This window comes from Bactrocera tryoni, unplaced genomic scaffold, assembly GCF_016617805.1.
Source record: "Bactrocera tryoni isolate S06 unplaced genomic scaffold, CSIRO_BtryS06_freeze2 scaffold_7, whole genome shotgun sequence".
Lineage (NCBI taxonomy): Eukaryota > Metazoa > Arthropoda > Insecta > Diptera > Tephritidae > Bactrocera > Bactrocera tryoni.
In genome coordinates, this window is record NW_024396366.1 from 4,686,901 (window position 1) to 4,708,637 (window position 21,737).

Sequence of the window (21,737 nt, forward strand, 5' to 3'; positions counted from 1 at the left end):
TCTTGATTTTTTAATGCCAAATTGACTATTTTCAACTAATCAAAAGATCGTAGTCCATTGTATAGCAAATGTATTCATATACCCAGTTTTAATTTGAAGTCAATCGGTCAATTTTTCGTTGTGCTATAATGTCAGCAATTTTGAAAAATGTCGTTTCGAGAAAAACAAGTTTAAAGTTTCACTTATATATGGTATGTTTGCACCTCTGAGCGGTCGCTGTTTAAACGCTGCCATTCAAAAACTATTCAAGATACGACATTGCCGATTTCACAGGTTATTTTTGAATATATAAACTATGGAAAAAGCAAAATATAAATAAATTTTTTGAAAGTGTCACACTGGTATAACCCCTTAATACAGCCGTCTTCATACAGACCAATCAGTCTTCTACCCTGTCTTTCTAAAGTATTTGAAGAAGTATTACCATCAAAGATGACTCCTTTCCTCCACGAAAATAATACAATACCAATGCATCAATTCGGATTTCGTGCGAAATCTGCCACAATAGAGGAAGTAAATAGAATTACTAACGAAATAAGAAAAGCATTTGAGTACAGAGAGTACTGTTCAGCTATATTTCTAGACGTGGCTAACTCGTTTGATAAGATGTGGCATGAAGGCCTTTTATATAAGATTAAGAACATTTTACCTTTGGAATTATATAAATCATTGGAGTCTTATTTAAAAAATAGACAATTTATGGTGAAAGTGGGAGATTTCATATCTGATGAACGACAGATAAGGTCTGGTATACCACAAGGAAGTGTTCTAGACCCAACTCTATACATCATATATACAGCAGATCTTCCTACAGCTAAAAATGTATTAACTTCAACTTTTGCGGATGCCACAGCTATAGTAAGTCGTAACAACTGCCACATTTTGGCATCAAGAATATTAGCATTTAAGTTCTGTCGAAGAATGGCTAACCAACTGGCGTATAAATGTAAATGAAGAAACGTGTAAGCGTGTTACGTTTTCGCTTAGACCAAAAATGTGTCCGGCAGTAAAAAGGAACAATATTTTAGTACCCCAAGCGAACAAAGAAAGATGGAGTCATGTGTAGAAGTTCACGCAAGTGAGCAAAGTTCTCTGATCGCCATTCACTTGGGAGTGGCCAGAAACGATTATTTTACACATAGCCAAGCAGCTCACAACTTCCGGTCTTTAACCAAGTATCCTCTGGGCAGCCTAAGAACATCCGTTCGAAGGCGAGCTAAAGTGAGAAGGCGAAACATCCCCTACATAGGGTTGTGCGCTGGGTTTGGGACCCGCCACGTAAAAAAAAACTGCTAATGAAAAGGAACAACAAGCCTCGGATGAGAGACCCCCCTTTTGATGACGACAATGGCAAACGAAATAAGGACTACGAATTGAGGGCATGCACCCGGAATGTCCGGTCCCTTAATTGGGAAGGTGCCACTGCCCAGCAGGTTGATGTCCTCACGAAAATAAAGGCTGACATCACCGCCGTCCAAGAAATGCGATGGACGGGACAAGGACAGAGACGAGTAGGTCCTTGTGGAATTTACTACAGTGGCCATATAAAGGAGCGCAAGTTTGGTGTTGGATTCGTGGTGGGATAGAGTCTCCGTCGCCGAGGACTGTCATTCACTCCGGTGAATGAACGTCTAGCCACAATCCGCATCAAAGCGAGGTTCTTCAACATATCGCTGATTTGCGCCTACGCTCCGACGGAAGAGAAGGACGAAGTGACCAAAGATGCCTTCTATGAGTGCTTGGAGCGTGTCAATGAGAGCTGCCACCGCCACCATGTCAAAATCGTGCTTGGCGACTTTAACGCCAGGGTGGGCAAAGAAGGTATCTTTTGCACTACGGTCGGTAAATTCAGCCTCCACGACGAAACATCCCCAAATGCGCTGAGGCTGATTGACTTCGCCGGGGACCGAAATATGGTTATCTGTAGTACTAGATTCCAGCACAAGAAGATACATCAAGCTACCTGGCTCTCTCCGAATCGAAAAGCCACCAACCAGATCGATCATGTTGTGATAGACGGAAGATACGTCTCCAGTGTTCTAGTGTTTAGTGTGCGTACGTACCTCCGAGGTCCTAACATCGACTCGGACCACTATCTTGATGCAGCCAAGATTCGCATTCGCCTCTGTGCAGCAAAAAACGCACGCCAACAAACACAAGGAAGGTTCGACGTCGAGAAGCTGCAATCACAACAGACAGCCGAACGATTTGCCACTCGGCTTGCACTCCTGCTCTCTGAGAGCACTCGTCAACAATTCGGTGTAAGGGATCTGTGTGACGGCATTTCAAACTCCTTACGTACAGCTGCAACCGAAACCATTGGTTTTCGGAAAGTACAAAAGCTGGTGCAAACAGCTGGTACGACGAGGAGTGCCGTGTCGCAGCGGAGAGAAAACAGACTGCCTACCACGCAACGTTACGATCGACCACAACACGTGCGGGATGGGATAGATACCGAGAGTTGAAAAGGGAAGCGAGACGCATTTGCAGACAGAAAAAGAAAGAGGACGAAATGCATGAGTACGAAGAGCTTGAATGCATACTTAAATTATGGAGGGCACACTTCTCCAGCCTGCTGAATGGCAGTGCACAACGCCAGGGGAAGGCGAACCCGATTCCCCAATAGATGACGATAGAGCAGACGTTCCATTGCCCTACCATGAAGAAGTTCGAATAGCAATTACCCGCCTGAAGAACAACAAAGCGGCGGGGGCCGATGGATTGCCGGCCGAGCTATTCAAACACGGCGGCGAAGAACTGATAAGGAACATGCATCAGCTTCTTTGTAAAATATGGTAGGACAAAAGCATGCCCAACGATTGGAATTTAAGTATGCTCTGCCCAATCCATAATAAATGAGAACCATCGCATATAAGGTTCTATCGAGCATATTGTGTGAAAGATTAAAGCCCACCGTCAATAAACTGCCTTAGACCTGGCAAATCAACAACCGACCAGATATTCACCATGCGCCAAATCTTGGAAAAGACCCGTGAAAGAAGAATCGACACACACCACCTCTTCGTCGATTTCAAAGCTGCTCTCGACAGCACGAAAAGGACCCGCTTTTATGCCGCGATGTATGAAATTGGTATCCCCGCAAAACTAATACGGCTGTGTAAGCTGACGTTAAGCAACACCTAAAGCTCCGTCAGGATCGGGAAAGATCTCTCCGAGCCGTTCGATACCAAACGAGGTTTCAGACAAGGCGACTTCTGGAGAAAATAGTTCGAGCTGCAGAACTAAATAGAGAAGGTACCATCTTCTATAAGAGTGTACAGCTGCTGGCGTATGCCGATGATATTGATATCATCGGCCTCAACACCCTCGCCGTTAGTTCTGCTTTCTACAGGCTGGACAAGGAAGCACAGAAAATGGGTCTGGCAGTGAACGAGGGCAAAATATCTCCTGTCATCAAACAAACAGTCGTCGCACCCGCGACTTGGCTCTCACGTCACTGTTGACAGTCATAACTTTGAAGTTGTAGATAATTTCGTCTATTTAGGAACCAGTATTAACACCACCAACAATGTCAGCCTGGAAATCCAACGCAGGATTGCTCTTGCCAACAGGTGCTACTTCGGACTTAGTAGGCAATTGAAAAGTAAAGTCCTTTCTCGACGAACAAAAGCTAAACTCTCTAATGGCTACGGCGAATATCGCATTCGATGGAACGATGAGCTGTACGAGATATACGACGACATTGACATGGTTCAGCGAATTAAAAGACAGCGGTTACGCTGGCTAGGTCATGTTGTCCGGATGGATGAAAACACTCCAGCTCTGAAAGTATTCGACGCTGTACCCGCCGAGGGAAACAGAGGAAGAGGAAGACCTCCACTCCGTTGGAAGGGCCAGGTGGAGAAGGACCTGGCTACGCTTGGAATATCCAATTGGCGATACGTAGCGAAAAGAAGAAACGACTGGCGCGCTGTTGTTAACTCGGCTATAATCGCGTAAGCGGTGTCGACGTCAATGAAGAAGAAGAACAATGAAAAATATTAATTTTTACTCGAATACTCTTCAGTCTTTGAATTAGTCTTATATCTTTTGGCTTATATCTTTCTTAAAAATAGTGATAGAACTTAAAGATGCACTTTTCTAGCTTTGTCTAGCGACGTGTCGCTCTCACAGTTACCCTATGCTTTGAATGCCACAAATACTTTTATTTCTCCAAATTTTCAAAAATGGTATTTAAAAACTCCAATTCGGTCAAAAATTCCTGCAAATTGTGTCAAAAGTGTACAAGATATAGGGCGAAAATTGGTTTTTTCTATGGCTTTTAATAAGATGTCTTGTAAATTTGCTATTTACCGTATTGTGGAATTTTGGAACTTTAGAATTTGCGTGCTTCTAGTTCCTAAATTTTATATACTTAATATCGAAGATATTTTGTAAAAATTCACTTTTGTTCGAACCACCTCTTGAAACTTGTAGGTAGGTAGTTAAAGGGGGGCGGCAGAACATCCTTGGCCCCGGGTGCCCGAAGTTGTAGCTACGCCACTGGCCATATATTAAAAATAGCTCCTTCTATGGAGTTTATATAACATATATTTCATTTTAGTTAATTACGTTAATCTCTATATTATTACTAGCTTTTTACCCGCGGATTCGCCCGCAGTGGAGCCAATAAATAACATAAGTATGACAGGTAAAGGGTACGGTTTTAATAATAGAAATAAGTCAATATGATAACTAAATTTTATTGATTGGCTGAGATCAACAATTTTTAAAAATTACTACAGACAATGAAGATTCAACACCTTGAAATATGCGTATTGAAATGCAACAACAAATGTTAAAATATCTAACAATTTAAAAAAAAAATACAAGGTATTAATCTAGGATATTTTTGTAGACAATGTTATAAGTTTTCCCGTCGGGTGCAACTATGTGTAAATTCCGGGCATTAGATACACGTTAACAGGCTACATTAATATGACCATGAGAGAAGCATGGGTTTTCTAAATGCAATCCTGCCACCTGTAATGTTTGTCCTTGTTCCTTGTTTATAGTAACAGCAAAGCTAGGCGGGAAACTGAACCCTTTTAAATTGGAATGGAAGGTCAATGCAAATAATTGGTATCCTATGTATTATAACACTGTTTCCCTTACCGACACCTGTTAAAATAGTAGCACCAAGTATGTTCTGTCCCAATTTTGTTATCCGAAGCTTTGTTCCATTACATAGCCGAGGAGCATCTATATTTCGCATAAGCATTACTGGTACATTTAGTTTCAATTGAAGTTTATGTGACGGTACACCCGATGGTTCAAGTGAATTTAAAAACTCCACAGGATATGAAGTACTTAGTTCCGTATCTATAATTGTATCCATTGACAAATATTCCTTCATTTCTCCTTGAACCTCGTTTAAAATGTCAGTGTTGATCCTATTAACAATTTCATTTCTTGGTGTTAATATTGCTCTTGCACACAACCACTGATCACACACCACAAATTTTGTGGCAATTCCGGAAAAACATTAGCAATGAGATCCACATCACTTTCTAGTAAATTACAAAATTCTCTTGACAGTAATATGTAGCCTTCAGCGTCAACATCTAAACAACCATCACCAATTTTCAACAACATTTCTGCGTAAAGTCCTGAATCCACGTCATTATGAAGATGCACTCTCATACTCGTTTTCAGGCGTATTTTTTCAACTGTCGACCATAAGTTTGATGATTTAATGCACGCTTGAATTTCATCTGCTGGTGTCCCCCTCTGAATCACTGAGAGGGTTTGACGGAAATCACCAGACAATAAAACTACCATGCCTCTCATTATCTCGCAAGTCCTGGAGCGTCCGGTTTAAAGTTTCTATAGCCTTCTTGTGAGACATTGTACTTTCATCCCACACTAAAAGCTTGCATTCTCGCAGCATCCTACCTCGTGAACTATTTTTACTAAAATTGCAGATGGGCGAATCTTCCTGTGCCAAATTCAATGGTAATTTTAAAACGGAATGTGCCATACGACCGTCGTTTAATAGCGTCGCGGCAATACCTGACGAAGCTACAGCAACTGCTATTTTTTGGTCTTTTCTGACGGACATTAATAATAAGTTAAGCAAAAACGTTTTTCCAGTTCCTCCTGGTGCGTCGAGAAAGAAGAATCCACCACTGCCGGAGTCTATTTTACGTAAAACTTGATGGAAAACATGATTTTGCTCTGGAAGTAATTGAGGGACTAATTCTGTCACTTGATGTTGCAGTGCTTAGATTATGATTTCAATCTAGCTCTCGTGCAATTTCAATATCAAAATCATCCATATTGTCTCGTCGAGGGCTCGACATTCCAAAATCATCTAATTTTTTTTCAACCATCGTAAAAACCTTGTTTTCGATTATAATTAGCGTTTTATTGTAGACATTTTCATTTAAAGTAATATCTGTGTGTACTTGCTGCAGTTGATGTAAAATATCTTCAGCCATGTATTCTTTGTACTTATTCCAAAGAGTTTGAGGGTTAGAAAGACCGCAAGAATATAAAAGCGTAGCATAAAGTTCCCAGTGTTTATCTGGCGATTGGCATTGTACAGCTTCCTCCATAGTTTCGTCCCAATGATTGTCATTTTCTAACAGCCGCCGAGCTTCACAAGCTTCTCGGTATGTTTGACATTCCCGACCATTGACAATTTTAAGTTCTGTAAAGCTAATTGGACCTCTAACATGATGCAACAAGATGTGCAGATAAAAGCATTCAAAATTCGTAACATGTACGGTATAGACACGACCAAGAGCATCCGATGCTTTAACTCCAGGTTGGTTTTGAACAGGTGTACCATGAATACGACGACGCCATTCTTTTTTTGAACTGTTACGGGGAACCTCAGAGTAAAATAATGTCTTTGCAAAAGTATCACTCTGACAAAGATGAAAAAAGGCAGTCAGCGTGGTCTTAGGAGGAGATAAAATGCTGTCTTGAAAGGTATTTTCATCAAAAAAGACTCGCTGTCCGTTTTCAAAGTGTTCTGCAAGATGTGTAACAGTGGGATGTCTTTCATGTAACGGAAAGCCAAGAAGCCGGCATGCTGCTTCATTGCTACTGACATATCTTCCTGCTTGATAAGTTTGTATTTCATTGAGGGCCTGTACAGCACCTTCATTACGCAGATTGAAGATCGCCTGTTCGCTTCCTTTATTTATATACTTCCAAATATATTTAATTGCACACACATAATTGCAAGCTTCAACCTTAATGTGGGCGTTGAATAATTTACACAAAATCGGGGAATAGGCCACTACCCAGCTATTATCAAAGCTCTTTATTTCCCCACTGCGAATACGAATGATAACTTGTTTACCACCATCAGCAGGCGCCCTTCGTCTGTATAATGGGTAACCCTTATCACTGTGAACTGTTTCTTCAATCATTTCCGGAGGATACTTTTTGTACACTTGCCATTTTGCATGCAAGGTGATGCTGGATTGCGAGCTCCACAGGGACCGTCTATCATATTTTTAATAACTGTGTCATACAGATTTTTGTCTTCTTCTTGAAGATTGTCTGCGCTAATCGTATCTTGTAAATGTATGTATTTTTCAGCTCGTAATTTTTTCTGGTTTAGAGAAATGTAACGAAGACGTTCGCTCTCTACTTTAATATACATATCTACCAAGAATTGATGAAAAAGTTGACTTGTACGCAGAAGAAGGTTGAAGTCAATCTCTCCAAGCATTATGTAATACGCATAAAAGTCCATGCAGGAAACTTTTTTATTTGGAATTTGGAATGATATCCAGATTCTCCAAATTGATGATATATCTGTCCTTGTTCAGTAAAAGTTGGTGAAAACCCGGGCATTTTTATCACTTTATCAACTCCAAAGAATGTCATTTGAAAGCAAGAGTTATACCTTCTTATTTTGCTTAGAAATTGCTTTGACTCATCTGTAACATTTAATAATAAAGTTTTCAAAGGCTCTTTTGGTTCACCAAGTAATGGAAGTGAAACTTTACCATCGAAACAGCACATTCCAGCAGTTTCATCTTTCCATTTAAAAGCATCGCAGTACTGACATTTTTTATTCATTGAGCCAATAATAATCAATGGATGATTATGATATTCAATTGAGGGATCATATTGAAACCCAGTACCATTAAACACAGCCCAATCATTACGCATGAAATTTCGGCGGCGCGTGGTCTGCATGTCTGCATTATAAATTCTTCTCGCCTGTGATTGTTCTGTTGTTTCTATCGCTCTTCTAGTTGTCTGCAGTGCAGCTTGTATTTCTAAACGAACTCGTGCCTGATTTAATTGCACACACATATACACGTTTCAGCTGCTCTCAAAACTCTTTGTCGCTCTGCTTGTTGTTGTCTTCTCAGCACTGCTTGACTCGAAGTTTCTTGATTTCGTGCAACTTTTGCGGAACGGGCCCGCGATGAATTTTTGGATAGACAAGATTTCCGCTTCCAAAGCATTTTCAAAGAAAAGCAGAGTAAAAATTAATATCAGCGAGTAAGATCTAAAATAATAAAGTGACAGCTAACAACAAAAATTACGGATTACCTAAAAAATTTGAATAGTTTTATACTGCATGTAACGACAGAAGAAAATAACAATAAATATAGAAAAATTAGAAATATTTGAAACTATATTCAATTGAATTAGATATTGTCGTCACCGCCGGTAATACAGTGGGACGGTATTACAGTATTCAGGGTTGAAACTTCATTACTGTAATGCTAGATGGCGTTGAAGTAGCTAAATTTGACGATTTTTTGACAAAAATTTTGTTTATCTTTCGTAAAATTTTTGTTTTAATGTAAAGTACCCTATGTTACTTCTAATACCTTCAAGAGTATATGAACAAAGTTTCATGATGATCGGTTAAGTAGTTTTTGCGTCAAAGCGTAACAAACAAATTTACATTCGCATTTATAATATTAGTAGGGATTGGGATTTCAAACATACAAAATATAATAATGAAACTAAGTCTACGACTTAAAATATATGTCAGTTAAAAAGATACAAAATGTCAATATATTAAAAGAAATTTGCAATTCATTTATTGAAATAGAATGGAGAAGCTATTCTTCCAAACGCGTTTTCTAATAAATATAAGTGAATAAAAGTATGCAAAATTTATGTAAAAATTCAAATAAAAAGAAATTTTGTTTGTATTATAACAATTTAAATTAACGAAATTACAAATTTTAATTTTACAAAAATGAATGTCGGTAAACGGTGTGACGAGAATCCAATTCCGAAAAAGGACAAAATGTGTTGAATCTGCTCAGGTCCCATCCTTTATGTTGAGTGTGTTTATGCACAGGTGTGTGAGTTGTGTTGCGTACGAGAGTGGTTTCATCGACTATGGTCTTATGCAATTAGTTCCCGGATGTGGCGTATTGGTAATCACAGTGATATACAGTTTTCCGGGTAGAGTGGGAGGAGGCTTAACTCATTTAATCAATAAGTATTTGTCTATTACAAAGCGTATGACCATTGACTCTCCAAAAGTAACTAAAAACCCCCAAATGATGAATGAAGGTTCAAACAACTCAAATCGGGTTTCTGTGCTAGATTTAAACACAGTTCTAAGGAAAAAGAAGACTCAATATTAACTGCTGCTGTTTCTCATAAGCCACCATCAATTTTTATACCTCAAGTGAGTGATATCAATAAAATGTTGAAAAGCTTTTCAACAGTTATTGGTAGAAAAAATTTCACCTACAAGTTAGGCAGGGATGGACAAGCGAAAGTGATGACTTCAAAGTGATTGCTATAGAAAACTTGTGAGCTATTTAGATACCAGTAATATTACTTTTCACACATATCAATTAAAAGAAGATAAGGCATATCGAATAGTTCTAAAAAATATTCATTTTTTTAACTCATATCGATGATATTAAGCATGAGCGTAAAATGGGCATACTCTACGAAATATTGTGAATGCAAAAAGCAAAATTTCAAAATTGCCGATGCCAATATTCTTTGTTGGTCTTGAACCTTCAGTAAACAATAAAAAAGTATTTGACGTAAATCGCTTATGCAATGCTGTAGTAAACAAAGTTAACCACAAACATTCAGGGGTGTTGTGGAATCTGATAATTGTCGGAATAAGAATTGAAATCGATCAAAAAAAGTAGTAGGTGTCATGATTTCAGATATTATAAGTTTGATATTCAAAACAGAATTTGTATCGGTTTTGGGTGTCACGGAAACCAATACTATCGGTTTTGCTATCAGAAACAAAGCAAGAAGATAGCCGCCCACAGATTTGAAATGTAAGTTAAGAAATCAAGTTATTTGATTATTTCGACTTAATATATATTTTTTTCTATAGGGGAAACATAACTATAAAACACGAAATGTCTCAATTATTGAATTTTTGGAAAAAATTCCGAATATTTAAAGATATTAGATTTACAAACCATAATAAACGTAATTTAACACCCAAAATGCGTCTTTATTCATTCGATAGGTGTTATCTCTTAGAATATTCCTTTAATTCGGAGCTTATTAAAAACTTTAATAGGATAGCTTCCAAATGTATTCACTTGCAAATTTTGTCACATTAGTAAACAGATGGTTCGAATATTGGTTTTGCGTATTCTGACAGCTAAGCAATTCTGTCTTAACTAAGCTATGCAATTAAGTCCAAAATTAGTGATTTGGAATGCCAATGGACTAAGCAGCCATAGACTGGAAGTTGAGTATTTTATAAAAACTAACAATATATGTAGATATATTACTAGTTTATATTTAAGCAAAAAAACTTGTAAATCGTTTTTCAACAAAATGGGTCCCAGATTATTAACCGGGGGAGATTTCAATGCCAAACATCCATGGTGGGGTTCACGCCTTACGAATCTCAAAGGCTGCGAACTGTACAAGCGCGTTTCTCAAAAAACTTAAATGTTTTACTGCTGGCAGACCCACATACTGGTCGACCGAGCCCAAAAAAATTCCGGATCTAATTGACTTCGCAATTTATACCAGCATAAACCCACATCATCGAGAAATTTCTATTAATGAAGATATGAACTCAGACCATTCCGCTCTCATTATCAATATGAATATACCTGATGTTGTCACATCCCGAAAGCAGCGTATTTTGAGTAAAAGGTACAACAAACGATTTTTCCAAACTTGGCTGGAGTCCCACGTAAACCTAAACATGGAAATAACAACAAAACGAGACTTAGATGACACTGTGGAAAACTTCACCCAAAAAATAAATCAAGCCGCTTCGTTAGCTTCTCCTCTTTATTCATCTAAAAAATAAATCAAGCCGCTTCGTTAGCTTCTCCTCTTTATTCATCTAAACTATACTGTACGGACAATGTGTCATATTCAGATGAAGTAGCGCAGATTGTACAAAGTAAAAACCGACTTCGAAGGATCTGGCAGAATAGGAGAAATCCGGTTGACAAAACCAGGCTAAACAAAGTAATTAAAGGATTAAAATCCAAGGTGGCAAAGATGAAAGAAGAATCCATTACAGAATTTCTTAAGAATGCCGATCATGAATATTATCTGTGGAAAGCTACTAAATACCTGAACCATCTGGCGAATACTTTTAAGATCTTCAAACTTTTCTTGAGAGTCCATGTCAAATGGATAAACCAATACCTTATGTAAAATTGACTGAAGTACAATCAGAAGTATCACAGCTGAAAAATTCTAAATGCCCCGGCCCAGATAATACTGATGCATGGACAATCAAACATTTACCAAGGATATGCGTGCTATTCTTGGGTTTAGGCTAAGTCACTTTCCTACGCAATGGAAATGTGCCGAATTTATAATGATTCCGAAGCCAAACAAGCCCGTGAACGAAATAACCTTTTATAGACCAATAAGTTTGCTGACAATATTCTCTAAAATATTCGAAAGAATATTTCTACGATTATTGCCAGTTTTGGAATCCTTATCCGTTATCCCAGACCATTAATTTGGATTCAGGCAACTACATGGAACCCTTTAACAGTGCCACAGAATCGTCAAAACCATACTAAAATGTCTCGAAGAGAAACAGTACTGTTCGGAAGTTTTCTTAGACATCCAACAAGCTTTCGATAGAGTCTGGCATGAGGGATTGTTATTTAAAATAGAAATGAAACTACCAGCTTCACTCTACCTATTTCTTGGGTCATACCTAGATTGAAGATTTACGTTAGAATTAATGATGACACTTCCGACATATACGAAGTCAAAGATGGTGTTCCGCAAGGTAGCGTACTTGGCTCAATACTGTATGACATGCCAATAATAAACGACGAAAATATAACTGTTGCCACATATGCAGACGACACCGCCATTCTTGCATTTGCTTACTCTGCAAACGAAGCGTCTAAAACTGTTCAAAAACAACTAAACGCAGTAGAATCCTGGCTTCGAAATTGGAACATTATCGTAAATGAAACAAAATCAGCGCATGTTACCTTCACCATGAAAGCCCCAACGTGAATCTCAATGAAACAATTATTCCAGAATGCACTAGCTCTAAGTACCTCAGGATGCACCTAGACAGAAGACTAACATGGCAGCGAGATAAGTTAAAAATAAAGACGAGAAAAATGTACTGTTACTTTACCTAAATCGAAACTTAGTCTTAAAAATAAGGTTGACTGCAAACGCTCCATGGTACATCAAAAATATTAACTTAGAACCTTGAACCTTGAAATACATATGGTGAAGAGAGAGATTCAGAAACTCAGTTCAAGATATTTTAATCGCCTAAGCTGCCACCCCAACATTCACGCCATTAACAACAGTGAAGAGACTCGCCGACTGCAAAGGCTACATCCATTAGACTTACCATTTAGATCTTAAGTTTAACTGAATTAATTAAATTTTTATGTATATATGATACTAAATTAAGTGAATAGTGATATATAGTACAAATCTTATATGTATTTCAAATGCCTTTATGTATTTAATGGACAAATTGCAAGTTTAGCATCAATGCGAATCTTAGATATAATAATATTTGCTTATTGTCGCACGACAGATTGTAAATAATATGAAAGAAAAACAAAATTATTTTGTTTAAATTGTAGTTGGCTATTTGGAAAATAATGATTTTTTTTGTATATTATGAATGAATTTATTGGTTAATGCACTAAGTATAAACTTATTTAATAATTACGATAATCCAATTGAAATTTTTCAAAATGCAATTCAATACATCAGTAGGTGATAATACATCTGATTTTAGTGAAGGGTGAAGGGTATTGTAGCTTGTAGGTGTTTTGGAAAAAAAAATTAAGCACTCATATTGGATTGATAAACGTTTTGAAAGAAGTTCAAAAACTCAACGTTACGGTAGAATTTTGAAATATACGAGCAAATTTGAGTTTTATTTCGGTTCGATGGCTTCAGTTAATTAATGAAGGAAACTTGGTTCCAATGGAAAAGAAATTTTTAATTTATGTGACATACTTATAGAGAATTTAAAGTATGTTGAAACAATGTTACCATGAAAATTATCTACATCTGAAACAAAAACACTTTTTATGTCATGCTTGACAACGTTATTTGTAGAATGAAGAAAATATTCGTCGTATTGAGTGACATAAACGAATACTTTTCAAGGCAGCTGAAAAAAATTTGCAAAAAAGAAATGTTTACGATTCAAATTTTGCAATCGGTCTTACTTCATATAACTTATTGAATACCATCAATGCTTGAAAATTGACAATACTTTTCCCAAATATTTGCATCGCATCGTCAGATTTCAAAAGAACTGTTTTTCGTTAATTTGTATTCTTATTAACTGTTTACTTTTGATTTCCCTATGTTCAGTACAATCTGAAAAAAAAATTGTGGTTGAAAGTCTAGGTATGAACAGATTTATACATAATTGATTTCAATCATCAACAAGAAAGCAAATTTAATAGATTAGTGATGAGAGCAAAAAATACCACGTCATATTCTTATTCTTCAAAAACATTAAAGTACTAAATGATAAAATGGTTATTAAAATGTATTAAGTATTAGAACTAATTCCTATAGGGAGGGGTCTCACCTTTTCGCCTTTACCACTGTTGAACTTGCATACAATTAAAAACGAAGTTTACTTAATACTATTGTGAAAATCGTATAATCAAGTATAATTTCTTCTTTTTTTTTTGTTCCTAATGATTTTGATTTTTATTAAATCGCGGTAATTAGCCCCGTGTCACCGATGAGGAGCGATAAAGCGATGATATCGAACGATCGTAAAAAAAAACCTTTGTTTAGCAATGAGTTCCCTGAAAATAGCATCGAGTACAATCCTTTTTAGCTCGTTGGGCGAAGTAGGAGATGTATTAGCGTGTGGTTTTTGCATCTGTGTTGATGTGTCCAAGTGTGTGATGTTGTTAGCGCGCTGGAGATTAATCCCATTTAGCAAGTTGGTGAATATAATGAATGTTGTAACTGGTCCTCGTTCTATTCGACAAGACCTACAAGAGACATAACATCACTTCCCACGTATTTCGCCTTCATTCTTTTTTGTAGCCCTGTACAATTAATTCCTCAGACAGGCATATAGTAAATATTGTATGCTAAGAAAACCATATTAGTCTGAACCGAATTTTGAACTTCCCAAAGCAAATGAATTTTTTTACCGCAAAAGATTTCATGGGAGGATGGAGTCCTGTTTAGAAGTTCACGCAAGTGAGGTAAGTTCTCTGATCGCCATTCACTTGGGAGTGGCCAAAAACGATTCTTTTACACATGGCTCAAGCAGCTCACTATTTCCGGTCTTTGACCAAGTATCCTCTGGGTAGCCTAAGAACATCCGTTCGAAGGCGAGCTAAAGTGAGAAGGCGAAACATCCCCTACATAGGGTTGTGCGCTGGGTTTGGGACCCGCCACGTAAAAAAACACCCAAGAAATGCGATGGACGGGACAAGGACAGAGACGAGTAGGTCCTTGTGGAATTTACTACAGTGGCCATATAAAGGAGCGCAAGTTTGGTGTTGGATTCGTGGTGGGAGAGAGACTCCGTCGCCGAGTACTATCATTCACTCCGGTGAATGAACCTCTAGCCACAATCCGCATCAAAGCGAAGTTCTTCTATGAGCGCTTGGAGCGCGCTTATGAGAGCTGCCCTCGCCACGATGTCAAAATCGTGCTTGGCGCCTTTAACGCTAGGGTGGGCAAAGAAGGTATCTTTGGCACTACGGTCGGTAAATTCAGCCTCCACGACGAAACATCCCCAAATGGGCTGAGGCTGATTGACTTCGCCGGGGCCCGAAATATGGTTATCTGTAGTACTAGATTCCAGCACAAGAAGATTCATCAAGCTACCTGGCTGTCTCCGGGTCGAAAAACTACCAACCAGATCGATCATGTTGTGATAGATGGAAGACACGTCTCCAGTGTTTTAGATGTGCGTGCGCTCCGAGGTCCTAACATCGACTCGGACCACTATCTTGTTGCAGCTAAAATTCGCACTCGCCTCTGTGCAGCAAAAAACGCACGCCAACAAACACAAGGAAGGTTCGACGTCGAGAAGCTGCAATCACTACAGATAGCCGAACGATTTTCTACTCGGCTCGCACTCCTGCTCTCTGAGAGCACTAGTCAACAACTCGGTATAAGGGAACTGTGGGACGGCATTTCAAACTCCTTAAATACAGCTGCAACCGAAACCATTGGTTTTCGGAAAGTGCAAAAGAACAGCTGGTACGACGAAGAGTGCCGTGTCGCAGCGGATAGAAAACAGGCTGCCTACCTCGCAACGTTACGATCTACCACTACACGTGCGGGATGGGATAGATGCCGAGAGTTGAAGAGGGGAGCGAGACGCATTGAACTGATAAGGAGCATGCATCAGCTTCTTTGTAAAATGTGGTCAGACGAAAGCATGCCCAACGATTGGAATTTAAATGTGCTCTGCCCAATCCATAAACAGCGCATATAACATTCTATCGAGCGTATTGTGTGAAAGATTAAAGCCCACCGTCAACAAACTGATTGGACCTTATCAGTGGGGCTTTAGACCTGGAAAATCAACAACCGACCAGATATTCACCATGCGCCAAATCTTGGAAAAGACCCGTGAAAGGAGAATCGACACACACCAGAGAAAATAGTTCGAGCTGCAGAACTAAATAGAGAGGGTACCATCTTCTATAAGTGTGTATAGCTGCTGGCGTATGCCGATGATATTGATAGCTGCAAATTTAAATTGGCTTTTAAGTAAACACTCCAAACTTAGCCAAGGCAATGAAGTATTTTTATATAATGCGGTCATGAAGCCGATTTTGATGTATGGCATTCAGCTATGGGGTACGACTAATATTGATATAATACAAAGGTTCCAATCGAAAATACAACAATTACGTGTTCACCGTGGTACATGCGTAATGAAAATATCCATAAAGACCTTGGTATTCCTATGGTAAAGAAAGAAGTACAAAATAGCATCATTAAATATATATCTGAACTCCGAGATCACCCAAACCTTTTGGCTAATGCTTTGGTACATTTCTGCGATCAAAAACGCCTTAAAAGAAGAGATATCCCCGCGTACTAAGGAGTAACGTATCACCAAAACAGCTCAATCACTTTCTTGAGCCTGTCTAGTTTTTAAATAGATTTAAGATTTCATAACCTAAATTCAGGCTTTTAAAACAAAAAGCAGATCCAATAAATAAAAAAGGTTTTGCTAAAAAAAAAACATCACCTTCGTATGTCATTTTGGATGGAATTTTGCCAATATAGGCCACAAGCTTACATTTGAGCGTTTGTACAAAGGTAAGCCGTCAATACCGACATCGATTTTAAATTTATCCACGTCACTCAACGTTATCGCGATACTCCTTAGTTGCTTTTCTAGGCCTATGTGCAAATTATTGCTTGGCGCAACAGTTCTCAATACGCAGGTCGCTTGCCGTAAAACTCCTGTCGAAGATGTTGGTGCAGAAATATTCTCCGACCGCAATATTTTAAACAAATCATCGAAGCAGTTTCTCGTGACTTTATGACTCACAGTCCACATTTTCTATTTTTCAATTAATTTGTCACAATTCGTTTTTGTGTACTTTCTTCTTTTTTAATAAATTCCACTTCAGCATCAATATCGTCAATACTACAATTCATTCTTCAGAATCACTTTCAACATTTATTTTTTCAGCCATTCCGTAAAATTCACTTTATTCGTTTTTAATTAGTCTTTTCATATGCCTTTTCGAGAACATTCTTTTATTTCTATTCAAAGTTTAAACACAAAAATAAACTAAATTTTTAATTAAAATAGCAGCTCACCCAAACACAACCAATTTTTTTGCAAATTTTCCTTAAATGCTTGACTAGTTGACGAAATAATGAAAAGATTTACTTATAAATTTTATTCCATCAATTTGTATTTGTTATTTATATATTGTATTGTAACGTTTTTCATGTACTTACTTGATTGTAAATATGAACACAGTAGAATTTAGCCGCATAGCTTACTTTTATTCATTACCTGGTATCGTAGAATTCTACATAGAAATTTCTTCGAAGCGTTCTTCAAAGAAAAATGTAAGCGGCGAACCATTATCCCGCTGGGTTTTGTATTTGAAATCTAGTGTTCTTTTAAGTAGTTAAGTGAGCACCGCAAATTTCTAATTTTGGTTTGTTTTTCTGTTAATAGGGTTTACCTTGGTCTTAGCTAGCATCAGTGCCACTGGAGTTTTCCAATAAGAGTAATATTTCTTAAAAAAAAAAACACATTAATTATTAAAGAAATTCAAATGTTTTTTATTTAAGTGAAGTACAATCGATAAAATTATGTTCTGAATATGTGTGTGTGAAGAAGTGGTCTACTGGTGTTAAATCACAATTTCTTGGGTGCCACTCAATAGCACAATTTCTTGAAATAATGGCACGTAGCCCCGTCTTGTTGAGTGACTGCCAGTTGGCACCACATAATTGAAAATTCATTGGTTTTTTTATTTAGATCAATAGTATCACCTTGTATATCATTGTAATTCAATTAAAAAATTTTGTAGACCCTTCATTATTTTTTAATTAATGAAACAAAATAATGATGGGAAGTTAGCACCCCACCCCACTAATTTGTATTTGTAGACCGAAATAATATTAACCAATGGAAAGCAAATCGTTTGTAGATAATAAATACCTTGGTTTCATTCTTTTACACGTAATTATTCATTAGATTTTAATTAATTTAAAAAAAGGCCTATGGTATTTCACATCGTACAATGTATAAGTGATGCTCCCATACCGTAAAAGTTCAATATCGAAAAAGATATGTACGTTCGTTCAAAACTGACCGACACTTGTCGATTTTATCGATATGGTAAGGGAGGTCAGGAAATAAATAATTCCAATAATTAATTAAATATCATCACAATGTCTAACAATCAATTTTTTTTTTCAAATGAATGGTTAATGGAAGATAATAGAACAAACAAAAATTCTTCATATTTGTGCCAATAATTGATGGAAATTTTTACTTTTTATTTTTCATTCAATTAATAATGCGATACAAATCACTTTCCACAATTATGTAATTGTTTCAATGAATGATGGAGATTTTTTTATTATTATTCTGATAGTAGTCCTTGTTCATGGTTTTCCATATTATATGCGAAGAAATTGGGAAATTACTTCTCTCTGTAAAATGGTCGATATGCTTTTTAATAACTGCTACGACATCCTCAACAGCTACTTTAGCATGAGGTGCCATTGTTGATGTAGCCTAAAAGAAAATTTAGTCGAAAAATTGGGAATAAAAAATTAAAAAAAAAACTTTGTAAATATGCTCAATTCAAAATTCCTACCGTTAACAAATCACTTATTATATAGTTATTGATTTTAATTATCTTTAATCAAAACTCGAAAGCGAAAGCGAAAACCAGCCTGATGAACGTCAATAATAACTCATTCACCATATAACCTTTTTTTGTTTCAATATTTAATAATGAATTTTGGTGAATGATGTGAATCAATACCTACTTTATCGATATAATCGACAAGTGTCGGTCAGCTTTGAGCGAACGTACATATCTTTTTCGATATTGAACTTTTACGGTATGGGAGCATCACTTATACGAGTACATTGTACGATAGAAATAGTGAAATACCATAGACCTTTTTTTAAATTAATTAAAATCTAATGAATAATTACGTGTAAAAGAATGAAACCAAGGTTTTTATTATCTACAAACGATTTGCTTTCCATTGGTTAATATTATTTCGGTCTACAAATAAAAATTAGTGGGGTGGGGTGCTAACTTCCCATCATTATTTTGTTTAATTAATTAAAAAATAATGAAGGGTCTACAAAATTTTTTAATTGTATTACAATGATGTACAAAAGTCCTACTATTGATCTAAATAAAAAAACCAATGAATTTTCAATTATGTGGTGCCAACTACCAGTCACTGTCTTGTTGCAACCAGATGTTGTCAAGATCAACTTATACCCTAAGCTGTAAAACGACAACCACTGGATCGGAATCCATGCAATTTGATATATGTATACATACCCTCCAAGAATAGTATCTGTTAACGACTTGTTATTGTTCACTTTTGCAAACGTTGAACTATTTGTTATTTTTGTTCAGAGAGTGGGAAAGAAGTAACACATCGCCATTTGAGGTTCAATGATTTTCTCGCTCTAACCAATGGCAAATATGGCATGCTCTCTTGTTCAAACAGAATAACATACATTTGTTAACAAACTCTCTGCACAGTCTGTCAGTGTTAAAAATACTTTTGTTAGCGCATAGCTTACCTATGTGTTATGCATACAAAAAGTATTTGTTACCCAAATTTATTTTAGTATTATTAATTTGGTTAGCAGTTTGTTACGCTTAACACATAAACATGTTAGCAGTAACAAAAATATCTTTTACCTCGATATGTTAATATATTTATTACCCATTTGTTACTTCTAACAAATAAAATTTAGTATTTTTTATATTATTTTCTTTTATTTAATTGTACTTAAACTAATCCTTAAAATAATGAATACCATATAAGTATATATAGCGAGTGAAAAATAATTTTTTAAATCTTCCTCTTCTCCTTTACTGGCGTGTACACCGATAACGCGATATTAGCTCAGTTCACAACAGCGCGCCAATCATTTCTTCTTTTCGCAAGGTAGCGCCGATTGGAAATGCCAAGCGAAGCCAGGTCGGTCTCTATCTGGTTTTTCAAATATCTCGTACAGCTCATCGTTCAATCGAATGCGATATTCGGCGTGGTCAACGCGTAAAGGACCATAAATATTTCGCAGAACCTTTCCCTCGAAAACTCGTAACGTCGACTCATCAGTTGTTGTCATCGTCCAAGCCTCTGCCCCATAAGGCGTGAAGGGAATAATAAGTGACTTATAGAGTTTGGTTTTTGTTTGTCGAGAGAGGACTTTACTTCTCAAATGCCTACTCAGTCCAAAGTATCTATTCTGCGTTGGATATCCACGCTGACATTGTTGTTGCTGTTAATGCTGGTTCGAAGAGAGACGATATTATCTTCGAAATTATGACTGTCAACAGTGACGTACGAGATTAGTCGCGTGTGCGACGACTGTTTGTTTGATGACAGGAAATATTTCGTCTCGCCCTCGTTCACCGCCAGACCCATCTGTTTCGTACCTGCTCGATTAAGTTCTGCAGCTCGAATTATTTTTTCCAAGAGCAGATTGAAGAAGTCGCACGAAACCTGATAAGGACCAATCAGTTTGTTGACGGTGGGCTTTAATCTTTCAATACGCTAGATAGAACTTTATATGCGATATTTAAGAAACTTATCCCATGGTAGTTGGGGGGTCTTCGTAGAATTTTCGAGCACTACCCCTGTCGGCCAGCTTGTCAAGCTCTTCATACTCACGCATTTCTGCTTCTCTCTTTTTCTGGTTGATAGTGTTTTTACATGGCGGGTCCTAAACCCATCGCACAACCCTGTCGAGGGGGTGTTTCGTTCTCTCACTTTAGTTTGTCTTCAAACCGATGTATTCTGGCTACCCAGTGAGTAATTGATATGGGATCGGAAGTCATGAGCTGCTTGAGCCATATTTAAAAGGATCGTTTCTGGCCACTCCCAAGTGAATGGCAATCAGAGAACTTTCTACACTTGCGTGAACTTCTTCATATGACTCCATCCGTTTTATAAATACGGGTGTATGAACACCGTACTTGATTACACTTGCTATAGTTGACAGTCAAACAATAAAAATATAGATATTTATTAAAATATATGAATATATGAAAGTTTATGCATTTTTTATAAAACGTTCTCAAACACTGCGTACTCGCTGTTTTACGTTGTTCACTCGCTGACGGTTGCTTTTTGACTGTGCCCTTTTGGTTGCTGTCACTTGCTTCATTTCATCTGACACTTGTTGGGCAACAGAGATGCCATCGTTTACAGTCGGCTTTCCTGACCCAATTTGGCGCCTTCGCCCATGGTGCTCTCATGGTGGTAACATGCACCAAGTTTTAAGTTCATCTGATGCAAATACGGCTTTGTATTGAGGTTGTGTTCGTTCGGCAAGAGGTAAGTCTTCAATTACATAAGGATAATTTGGCAGGACTTTGGTGATGATGAACGGTCCTCTGAATCGTTGTTCTAATTAACGTGATGTACCGGATCTTATTGGTTCGTTTGTAATCAATACGAGATCCCCTTCGTTGTACGTCTTCGGTTGATTATGCTTTGCGTCGTATAGCTTCTTGGCTTGTGCTCTTACGTCGTTTATTCGTTGAGCGGTGTCGACTCGTAGTTGTTGTAGGTCGGTGTTGTTTATCAGGTCACCATCATCGTCTTGA

The 21,737-nt window shown here is 37.4% G+C and overlaps 1 long non-coding RNA gene across 1 annotated transcript; it reads right to left on the reverse strand.

Moving 5' to 3' along the window:
• Nucleotides 1-18,386: 18,386 nt before the first annotated feature.
• On the reverse strand, nucleotides 18,387-18,866 carry LOC120781735. The gene is made up of 2 exons (XR_005706153.1): nucleotides 18,744-18,866; nucleotides 18,387-18,661 (listed from the first exon to the last, which is right to left on the reverse strand). It is a non-coding gene; the product is annotated as an uncharacterized LOC120781735 (long non-coding RNA).
• Nucleotides 18,867-21,737: the final 2,871 nt, after the last annotated feature.